Raw genomic sequence first — 12,062 nt, 5'->3', positions numbered from 1 at the left:
CTAACACTATCGCAAATCCAATAGCCATCCATCTTTTCCTCCTAATTCTTCTCCCTTCCCCCAGTGTATGGACCTATAAAAACAGAGTTGTGCTCAATAAACTCTTCCTATTAAAGATGACAGGTTTTTTCGTTTTTTTAAACACACTTGATTTTTTTGTTAAAAAAAAATATGACTGTGATTCCGCGAGAAGTGGAAGAAGTTCCTCCAAGTTCCTTTCCAAGCTGTTAAAGATTAGCTTGATGTAGATAAGCCTATTCCCCAAACTCATTATCTGTCTTCAAAATGCACCTTAAGGACTACTTAATAAAGTCAAGGTTATGTGAAGAGTATTTCAGTGAAAACCAGTGAATGACTGTTAATAAATCTGCATTACAGATTGGAGATTTTGTCTCTGTCTTTCATCCCAGCGATAGATGATCCCTCTGTTCTCTCCCTCCCTCCCTTTCTTTCCTTCTTTTTTTTCCTTCTTCAATAAACACGTGTTGCTACTTTGCTAAGGTCACCAGTTTGAATCAGAGGCAGCTGCAGGAAAATAGGAAGAGCATTTTCCAGCATGTTTACAATTACCGTGTTCAATGCATTGCAAAAATATTTCCACCACTCCCTGGAAGAAGACTACAGAGGGTGTTGAAGTTGGCCATTTGCTGTGGCCTCAAGTCCAATAAGGGGAGAATAGCCCTACCAGCACCATCATTTCTTCTTTTGCTCAAAAAGTTCAAGAAGATTTAAAGGTAGGGAAAACAGAATCTTCCCTTTGGCTATACATATACTCTCTTTCCAATTGGGAGAGGTCAACAAGGCTGCAGTCACACAGCAGATTTATTCCGTTTCTCTGATCTTTCCCAAACTGTTAATTTACACATTATATTTGAGCTTTCAGAATCCACTTCCAAAATTCTAGTGGAACGTTGGCACTTATTTCCATGTTAATTGTTTCGGGGGGGGGATCTGTTTGGAACCCCAGGAAAGCACCCAAGTAAAGTCATGAAATTTGGCTAGTATACCAGGTACAGTATACAATTTTCATGGGGGAATGGTAGAGGAACAGAAGCATGCATGTGCAGAAAGGGGACAGAGCAGCAGCATTGTTTAATGATGTTTGCTGTGTCACTTTTTCAATCTGAGGGCCACATGCCAATGGTGGGTGAGGCCAGAGGAGAAAGAGGGCAATTTTACTCTTGCATTGTAGGCTAGTTTCTACACTCACACACACACACACACACACACACACACACACACAGGCGCCTCTCTATCTGCCAACCAGACAAGCAAGAGCCACTATCAAGCAAGGGTTCAAGGACACACACCAAAGACAGGCAAAAATAGGGTGAGTAGTTCTGAGAGCCATATAGAGAGTCTTTCAGGGCCAGATTCAGCTCCTGGGTTTGAGATTCCCCCTGTACACTTTATAGGATAAAACCAGAACCTTGAATTAAGTATATTTCCTTTCCCTGAGATCCTGGTGAGCTGTGCAGTTAAGAAACCGAGGTTAAGGGGAAGAAGAACAGAACAGATAGAATAAAGGACGGTGTGATATGAAAGTCCAGGCATCATTGCACGAAATGGCATTCCCATACACTTGTCAGGGCTCAGAAGTTTTATTACCAAGGAATTTCACTTCTGCCTCTTATTCTTAACACACTGCCCAGCGCTGGGCCTGAGAGGATTTGCTGATCTAATATAGATAGCGATTTTGTAGGTTTGTTGAGATTTATATAGACAGCACCTTGGGATCAGGAATTACATTTTAAAATGTAATAAAATGCTCCTTGGCATTTTTTTTCTAAAAAAAAACTTACAAATACCCGTACTTAAAAAAGTAAACATCAAATAATCTCTGATATCTTTCAAGAAAATGTTGACATAGCTCAAGGAGCTTCATCCAGATCCCCGAGTCGTTTGCTAGAGTCAACTTAATAAACTCATTTTCTTCATCCTGCCATGAAGTTTGCTATCCCTGGGAAGATGGAAAGGTAAACCAAAGATTGTTTTCTTTTATACATGTATTTATTTATGTGTAGATCGATATACAGGTAGAATTTTTTTTTACATGTGCTGTATGTATGTATGTAAGTTTGTTTGTACATTATGTATATATATATATTTCTTCCACACAATTCACCAAATCCTCAGCCATGGTGGGGCTACTTCACTACAGCAAATGGGCACTTTGCCTGCAAATGTGGTGTGCAAATTTCGGAGAAGGACTGTAGCTCAGTGGTAGAACATGTGCTTTACATGCAGAAGATCTCAGGTTCATTCCCCAGGTAGACCCCTGACTGAAACTCTGAAGAATAGCTGTTAGTGAGTGTCAACAATACTGAACATATAAGGATCAATGATCTGACTATTAGGCAGCTTTCCGTGTTCCTGTGGATTATTATTATCCTCCATATCATTACTAATATAGTGTACCTCTTCAGAATGGGTCATCTCCTTGTCCTCCACCATCTTCTGCAACTCTAGAACTGGTGCCCTCCAACTGTCTTAGACTACATCTCCCATTAGCCCCAAAATTCCTTCAGAACTCTTCAGATGACTTGCCTGAGAGCCAAAGTAAATGAGGTGGAGGAGGAGGCTCCTGATTTTTGCTTTTCAGTAAAATACACCTTTGGGGGTGGGGGGAGACTGCAAAGTCTGAGCTTGCCTCAAGCTGGGGTGAAGAATTGTTAACTGGAAAAGTTCACATCCTGAACTCGCCCAATGTCTCCATCACTAGTCAACATCTACTTTGCCTTGAACTTTTTCCTTTAGGCAAAATTCAAGGCCAGCTCTAGTACAAGAGAATTCCAAGTTTTGACCTATGAGTGGAAAAAGTGATTGTTGTCTTCCAGCCATAAGCCCCGGAAACCTAGTAATAATAACAGCAACCGTTGCTTTCGTAAGATGAATGGATAAATAGGTGGATTGATATGCTGCTATTATTATTATTATTATTATTATTATTATTATTATTATTATTATTATTTCTTACCTCCCATTCACTGAAAGGTCCCAGGGTGGATAACAGCAATGTAAAAGTACAACATTAAAGTAAAAACTACTTAAATAAGATGCCAGACGCAGCACTGTGGGGAAGGAATGCCCTCTCCCAGGCCATTACACCCCAAACTTTTGAGGGTGATGGAACTAACAGGAGGGTTTCCTAAACATAGCTATGGTTGTATAATCTATATACCACCCCTCATTAAAAAAAATCGCAGGATTTTTAATTTTAATTAATTTACCTTTTTTGCTGGTCTTATCACAATTCTATTTGTTCTGCTCTGACCTTCACCAGATGTCTCACCTGAGCAGGACTCTCCAAATCCGATTCAATGTAACTCTAAGCACAGTCTTCTCATTTTGTCTTCTCCAACAAACTTGCCAGAGCAACACTGGTTTTCTTGCTTCTGCCTGTCATGAAAGCATTGAATCCAGACCAGCAAGCCAGGGGGAGCGAGGAAGCGTTATAGAGAGCCCTCTTTGCATAGCAACTTTGCACGCTACCCAGGTCCAGGTGACAGCAGATAGGTTCCACTCATCAATAGTATATGAACAGCTAATTAATCATTAACCAAGGCTTTAATAAATGGTTACTCACTTGTTTGCCAATGTGGAACAAAGAACCAGTTGCGTGTGGGATGATCACATGACATTCTACAAAGGCAGCTTCAGATGAAGACGATGCTGATGATGTGCAGGCTACTTTTCAGTAGGGAAGTTGATCATTCTATGCGTCCCCTGAATGATGAGGGTGATTTGGGGAAGACTCCCATATTCTCAATTCAGATCATGCCATTAACAAAGTGTCTAGACCAGAGAATCTTAAAAGCAGTTATTTTGCCTCTGATTTTCCAAAAAGCTAAAAACACAACAAGGGATGAGTGTCAATTTTTTTTTGTTTCTGTTAACTTCTCATTTTTCCAGCCTTAAGTTCAGTTCTTCATATTTCAGTGACAGAGTTTTTTTAAGTCTCTCTGTAAATTCATCTGCATTTTAGTTTGAATTTTACCTAACAAGCACATTTTTGCAAAGCAATCCCCCCTTTTGTATGTTATTTTCACTAACATATGCATTTTTATGGGCACTTTACCATTGTATAGGCATGCATATAGACACTTTACCATAGTATAGGAATACATTTTACCTGGCTGGAAAATTATTACCTGGCATTGCAAAATTCAGAGAAATGCAAACTTCAACAGATGACTTTTTTGTTCTTGTTGTTCTCCTAGTGTTTCAGAAAGTGTGGTTTGGGCAGGTTCTCTTTTAAATATGAACTGAATCAAATATATCCCCCATCCCTAAACACAACCTTCCCACCCTTTCCCTTTTCCCACCTTGAGAAATGAAAACCATATTGACTCAGGAAACACCAGAGCTTGAGAGGGGAGGGGTGCAGATGAGAGGGAGGTGATGGAGAAACAGGGGAGGGGATATTTTGCTTTGGCTAACAAGTCTAGCTTTTAATCACAATAAATTATTTCCCCGGTGCACTCCCATCATAGTCATTTGTGGAAGGAATGAACAGAGTAGTTCCTTCATGTGAGTTGCAATTCTCTTCCAAGTTTTGGATGAGATAGCAAGGCATAAGTGGTGGTAAACAAAGCAAAACGGGAAGAAAATTATTGTTGTTGTCTTACCCACCCTTCACCATAAGGTCTCAAGCCGGATTGCAACAATTTAAAAACAGCAGATAGCCATTGCACTACAGAAGGCACAGTTTATTGCATGGCCAGCAACCTGCTTATGCATTCTCTTGCACAACAACTGCCTGCTGGTGGAAAACTTTTTACCAGGAGAACAGGAATGCTGAAAGTAATTTAGGATAGCCTTGAGGACTAGACACTTGCTGGATATCCAGCATGCCCTCTGTTCTGCAGCAATTCCCAGACTCGGCCCATAAACTCACATCACAGCCTCTGGCTGTAAACTGTCCTGATATACTTTGCTTCATAGTTTTGCAAAATAATAATATAAAAAGGTTCATGGAAATGAAACTAGAGCTCTCCTGCTCAAGAGCCAATTTGCCAGGACGGCCTGGGAATCCCCTTGGAAAGGCGGGGGGTTTGAAAGATTTTATGCTTGCTCACTCCAATTCCACTGACTTAAAGGATTAAAGAGTTGAAGAAAAGAAGAAGCAGGAAACTGAAGTTGACATGAATGCCGCACAACTGTTGAAGTGTATACTCTCCTCCCTCTAGCTTTCCCCTTTTCTTTCCCAGTTAATGAATAACTCTGGATGTTGTAACTTATCTTGCTTGTACTTGGGGGGAAATGGACTTGGGCAGTATCCCTTAATTGGTGTCTTAAGCATGTCAGACATATCTGTCTTATCACAAAGCTAGTAAAAAAAAAATGAAGAGCAGGGCTCCCCCAGATGTAGGGGTGGACTGCTTTGACTTGAGATTAAATACTTTGTAGAGATCAGGCCATGCTCTCTCTCCCTGACACACACACACACACACACACACACACACACACACACACTTTCCATTTATTCTGGGAAAGTTTGCCCCTACCAAGCAATGCAGAGAAACACATCACTTTTCTTCCAAACAGAAAAAAGAATGGATGCTAATTATTCTACTGAGCTTGAGTTCTAAGTGCAGCCTAGGAAACCCTCTTGGCATTGGCCAGCTGACAGCTGTTTTTCTTAGGGCCTGCCAGAAGGGGTCGCTGCGGTGCACAGATTTCAAAGCTAGATACGTGAAGGGGAAGAGGAAGATGCTTTGGAAACAGAACTAAAGGAGAGAGATATTTGGTAAGCTTCCCACCTCCCCTTCTTTAGAAATGTGATGTTTGGCTAAAGTCTAAACGGAAGTCCTTCCATTGTTGCCACAGCCTTTTTGTGAGTCTAATCCCTCACGCAGGACATTCGATCCTCAAGCCCATGCTATTACCCCACAGTGTATTATGGATGGCAAGCTAGCTCGGGGATTAGAAACACATAAAATGCTCAGAAAAACATTTGTTGAGATTTCCCATGCAGACTGATGCAGATGGACAGTTAGATTCCACTGCTGGAATTCAAAGCCGTCCATTGCCACAGTGTGCAGCAATGACTACGGGGAACAGAGGTGTTTGCAAAAGTAACATTTTCACAATAATAATGGCCTCTTCCATTAATTAACTCTTTCAAGGGTGTGCATCAAACTAAGTTATAATCAGAGTAGACCCACTCAAATCAATACGCTTCAATTCATTGTGCCCATTAATTTCAATGGGTTTACTCTGGGTAGGTCTAGCAGATATAACCCACTGGATCCCCTTCAGGTGGGTAAGGCTGCTTCTACACATTGCTCCTGGGGGCCTGCAAACAGGCAAAGGATATACTTTATTCAAGAGCTTATTGAAGTCAATGAGCAAAGACCTGGGGTTTGAGAGTTGAAATCAAACCCCAGTTCTTTGCTCACACATTTCTCTCCTGCCTCTATCCCTAAAGGTACTGTACAGTTTCTTCAGAGCCTTCTCTTGCCTCAGACTTCTGTCATCTCTGCCTTTCCCCTCAAATTTCTTATATATCCCTTTGGCATCTCAATTCATTGTCTACACGGTACCCTTCCTTCTGCACCCAAATTTCTGGACTCCTTGTCCCTCAGATCCCCTACTTTCTGAGAGCTTTTCCTGTCCTTGGCCTACTCCTGTTCCTGTGGCCTCTGTGATTTTGTTAAATCCCAGCCAAACCAACAAGTTTTCCTTCCTATGATAATCCTGGACTGTAAACATTCCAGAAAACTTACTGCCTTTCCTGTGGAGCTGGAAAGCTTGTGAACTCTTATGCCACCCCACCAGATCAGCCAATCTGAGGATTCATTGCCGCAATAGTGCAGATTTCCTGTTGAGGGCATTGCTGTTTAGGCATGGGGCTTGTCCATTCCTGTAGGTCTTTGTCATGCTTCTTTAGGATCTTGCTTCCTTGTTTGTTCTAGCAGTAATCAAAAGAGGAATCACCCTTTCCTCTACTCAAGTGAGTAATATACATGTGATCCACGTTTCTCATTGATGAAAATGCTTCCATTCACTTGCCTTAGAACAACTTATAATACATGTAATGGCTTTAGGGGTTGCTTGTGCGTAAGTTGCCGCCGCTCTGGGCTAGGTTGGCTGGTTAAACCATTTCTCGCTGGACAGCCATCCACTCCGTGGCTGTTCAGTCGCTGGCAGAATCCGTCAGTGGGCGTTTCTTAAACCTTTTCCAACATAAAAGTTGTTCGACGCCCAGTCTCCTCCTACTCTCCCTGCGCGGAAGTCTTCTGCGCAGGGAGGGCGTGGGTAGCGGAGGACCTGTGCTCTCCCCGCTGGTGTCCAGTGAAGAGTCCCAGAGCCTGCTCTCTGCTTCCCCCATTGGCCCCCCTCTATCCCTGGTGTTGCGCTGATTTTCTTCCCCAACAGGAGACCTGCCTCTCTCCCTGCTTGGCCCCTCTCCAGCATTGCTGTGGAGCCTCGCCTCCTCCTCTAGTTCCGATGGCAGTTCCCTGACAATACACATTTTACAGATGAGGAACTGAATCTGGGAGGTGATGCTGAGCTAAGATGTGAAGCCAAATATTCGGGGCGGATCCACATCATCCATTTAAGGCTCATCCAAAGCACATTAAAAGCATATTACTTTCTCCAAAGAATCCTAGGAACTGTAGATTGTTAAAGGTACTGTGAATTGCTGTTCTGTGAGGGGGGAACTACAGTTCCCAGAATTCTTTGGAGAAGTCATGTGCTTTAAATATGTGTCGGATGGGCTTTCAGTGTATGAGCTGGATCTGCCCATGGTCATCAGCCACACATATGATCCTTATATACCATTTCTCTTGTTTTTATTTCTATGTATAACTACATATACACAAAGTCTGCTTGTTTTAGAGCTCAGCCTCCCCTAAATAAATAAATTTAAAAAATCAAAAAATTTCTGAGAAACCTTTTGAGATCTCTCATTTACTCACCCCATTCCAAAGGAAAGGCCACATTGCAGAGTTTTCTCAGAATATATCACACTATTTTTGTAATGGCCCCCATCTCCCCCCTGCCACATATGTGCATGGTGTCCTCCAAAAAAAAGCTAAGTCTTAGAGATTGCAGATGATGCACAATTGTTGCCAGGCATTCGTAGCAAAAAAAGAAAACCTGGCAGGGGGTAGGAACTGTGTTCTAGCCACAGTTGAGGAAACTAATGGAGAAACTTCTTGAGAATTTATCCTGTCCCGGGAGAAATTTGATGAAATGCTCCCCCTGCTCACCATTTCTCTGCCTTCAAATAGGATGGAGAGTTTTGATCGGGCCATTTGCACACAGCTCCTGTTTATTTGCACACATTATGAATCACTTTTTCGAATGAGCCTTAATCTTCTCCATTAGTTCCATCAAGGAAAAGCATCATCCTTCTCAAAAGAGGCATTACACAAAAACGAGAAGCCTGTCAGCCCGACAATAAGCACATTTATTCAAAAGTCGGTCCCTCTCCTTTCAATGGACTTTTCTGGTAAAATGTGCTTAGGTTGGCAGTCTATCCTTGCAATTCACTTTGCGCAGCATGGAATTTGACTCCAACCATTTGTGCAGAAAAGGCAATGAGGCAGGACTAATCTTACCAACTAAGATAGTTACCGTCCCGTAAAAACTAAGATCTCAAAGAGGGAGATAAGTTGGCTCTCCAATTAATCTGGCCACCAAGGGTGTTTCATTGAGAAGTAATTTTTTAAAAACTTCCTTACATTTGGTAGATCATTTAGTACATTCAGAATAAGCTTCAGATTCCCAGTCAGAAGCCATCTCAAAGCCTTCATAGAGGTGGATTTGTGTCATAATTATACCATAGCTTTGAAAGAACTATACCATATTGAAGAGAAGATGACTAAGATTCAATATTGGACAGAAATGAATGAATGATTTCATGGAAACTACTAAACAGAGTCAACATTTAGAAATCAACATGCCAGAAAATATTTAATCCCACGGTGTTTAATAAATATGTGATAATCAGGCAGGGAAAGTGACTTCATTGAACCCCACCCATCATGATATTTCCCTCTAGACCATGATGCGAAATGGTGCAGAGTAGCTTTTGTCTCACTACATCAGGAACATAGGAAGCTGCCTTATATTGAGTTAGACCATTGGCTAATCTAGCTCAGTACAGTGGTACCTCGGGTTACATACGCTTCAGGTTACAGACTCCCCTAACCCAGAAATAGTACCTCGGGTTAAGAACTTTGCTTCAGGATGAGAACAGAAATTGTGGTCCTGCGGTGCAGCAGCAGCATGAGGCTCCATCAGCTAATTCGACTGTCAAGCACAGTGTTGTCTGTTCAGATTGGCGGTGTCTCTATGGGCTTCCAGGCAGGAGATTTTCCCAGCCCTGCACCAGAAATTGAACCTTGGGCCTTCTCCATGCAAGACCAATGCTCTAACACTGAGCTACACTCCTGTGCACTTCGCCACACCATTTCTTGCTTTTCTAGGTTTGGTCTTCAAAGTGGGGAACATGAGAATCATGTGAAAACCTGGGGCCTAAGGTGTAAAAGATAGCATTTTCTCTTCTTGCCTCACCTTGACAGCTAAAGCAAAATAGACATAGGGTGGGGGAAGGCTGTGAAGTGGGTAAAATTGCCTCTTCCCCAATGTGCCATAAAGCTAGCTGCATCACTGGGCAAAGGTGCTCTATACAGTGGTACCTCGGGTTACAGACACTTCAGGTTACAGACGCTTCAGGTTACAGACTCTGCTAACCCAGAAATAGTACCTCGGGTTAAGAACTTTGCTTCAGGATGAGAACAGAAATCGTGCTCCGGTGGCATGGTGGCAGCAGAAGGCCCCATTAGCTAAAGTGGTGCTTCAGGTTAAGAACAGTTTCAGGTTAGAACGTACCTCCAGAACGAATTAAGTACTTAACCCGAGGTACCACTGTATTGCCTAGGTCAGGGGTCAGCAAACTTTTTCAGAGATGCATTTTAAATAAAAGGACACATTCTACTCATGTAAAAACACACTGATTCCCGGACCGTCCACGGGCCGGATTTAGAAGGCGATTGGGCTGGATCCGGCCCCCGGGCCTTAGTTTGCCTACCCATGGCCTAGGTTGACTGGCAGTGGCTCTCCTGAATTTCAGACAGGGTTCTCTCGCAACCCCACCTGGAGATGTCGGGGACCGAACCAGGGGAAAAGTTATAGCTGGTGTTATATTTCCCATTAGGGAAGCACGGTAGAACACAGAGCACCATTTTATTCAGAGCAGTCGAGGAGCTGAATCACAAACTGAAGCAGAGAATGCACAGAGCGACTCACAAACACACCGGAATATTCATACACAGAGAGATTCATGGTGAATCTTGGGGTCTGTGCACACTCCTCATATAAACAGCTCTTGGACATTTGTCATTTGGGGCAAGCTTGGATGCCCTCCTAATATTCTTTCTGCAGAAGTAGGGTGTTTCATTTGGGAAGATACTCTTCTGTTCTCCCTGAATATTGACTGATATCCAATGTATATGTTATTTTTATAATATAAATAATATCATGCTCAGCATACCACACTTGCTGACCATCATACAATTTTTTTACAATCAGGAGAAAGGCTGTTTGTGCATTTTTATCGATATCCAAAATTGTGCCAAGCATCATGATATTGCTGGAATGAAGACCCTTTCTCCCTTTCCTCCCCCACTCTGTGTGTGTGTGTGTGTGTGTGTGTGTGTGTGTGTGTGTGTGAAGGCTTCCTTTAATAGCTCTGAATTGTGGGCAAAGCATAAATATGGCTTTTCTGTGGCTAGGACTATCACCCATCTTATTTATGACTGACCTGGTTGGGTACCGGTGACCTTGGGGAGTTTAATTGAGGCTGGGATTATATGACACAGCTTGAAGCCACCTGAATTTAAAGGGTGCGACACATATGCTCTCATTTCGATTCTCCTGTGTGAATGGCACCACTGTTCTTATCTCTTGGAATAATGTCTAAATATGTAAGCCATATGACAGTAAAATGGCCTCCCAGTGCCACTGGAATCCTGCTGCCTTCCCCAGCAATTTCCCCCTTTCTTATATCATTTTTTTACAGCCAACTCTTAACTTTTTTATGAATGTGATTTTGGCAAAGAATTGAGCTTGTAAAATATAGGTGGGGGGGAAGGAGGGGGGGAGATACATGGACACAATGTACTTAGCTCTCTGTATTGAGATTGTATTTAACATCCCTTTAATTAAATTGTTAACATGGCTGATGAATGTCCCTTCCTTTCACCCTGCCCATTTCACTGAAAAGTAATAAATTCTTAAAGTCACTTAATGCAACTGAATATTTTTTTTGTGTTGGGGGGTGAGATTGTGAAAGCAGGGAAAGCTCATAAGAAGAAAGGGTAGAATAAAGCAGAATGGCTGAGATATCAGCTAGCCAGTGTGATATTTTCTCACTGGTGGCTGTCCCAAGATAGATATAAACAGCTCTACTTAAGCTTGCCTGAATTTGCAGGATAAAAAGAGAACACCATTGCTGTTGTTTTGTTTTATGACACAGACAATTGCCACTAGACACTGAACAGATGATCTTCAACTTATATCATTTACATTCTCAGTTGATCTTCTTCTAACCAGAGTCCTCAATGGGCTTATATATTTTTTCCCTTGCAGCCAAAACCAGCACCAGAAATCAGTGGAGTCAAGGAACTGCAAGGCCCATAACCATTAAGAGCCTTAACTACCGAAGCTGATCATCACCATAAGAGATAGGGGATATATTTTGTGCAGTTCCCATATTAATGCAGACTTACTTAATTCACACTCCCCTCACAAAAAAGTGAACTAAAATGTTATCCTTTGAAATTTGCACTTCTCTAGAATTTGCAATGCAGTTCTGCAACCATTTTTCTTTTCTTTTCTTTTCTGAAGTATGTATATTAGGAGAAAGTCTGGGTAAAAATGCATGTATTAGCGAAACTAGCAGGTTTCATTTTTAACAAAATGCAAACTGATGTCAAAGTATGGCCAACTGAATTTAAGATAGGAAAAAGGGAGAAACTTAGAAAAAACGAAACTGCCAGATTCATCCATCCCATTTACCATTTGGGTTCTTCCATGGTCCAGGCCAT

At 42.0% G+C, this 12,062-nt stretch overlaps 1 long non-coding RNA gene across 1 annotated transcript; it reads left to right on the top strand.

The window, feature by feature from the left end:
- Window positions 1–949: 949 nt before the first annotated feature.
- Window positions 950–11,764, top strand: LOC310749786. The gene is made up of 4 exons (XR_014541782.1): window positions 950–1,330; window positions 1,856–1,976; window positions 5,646–5,749; window positions 11,605–11,764. It is a non-coding gene; the product is annotated as an uncharacterized lncRNA (long non-coding RNA).
- Window positions 11,765–12,062: the final 298 nt, after the last annotated feature.

The sequence above is a fragment of the Podarcis filfolensis genome, assembly GCF_964270895.1.
Source record: "Podarcis filfolensis genome assembly, chromosome: 14".
NCBI lineage: Eukaryota > Metazoa > Chordata > Lepidosauria > Squamata > Lacertidae > Podarcis > Podarcis filfolensis.
Note: the sequence above shows the minus strand (reverse complement) of the source record. Positions and strands in the feature narration are given on the sequence as shown.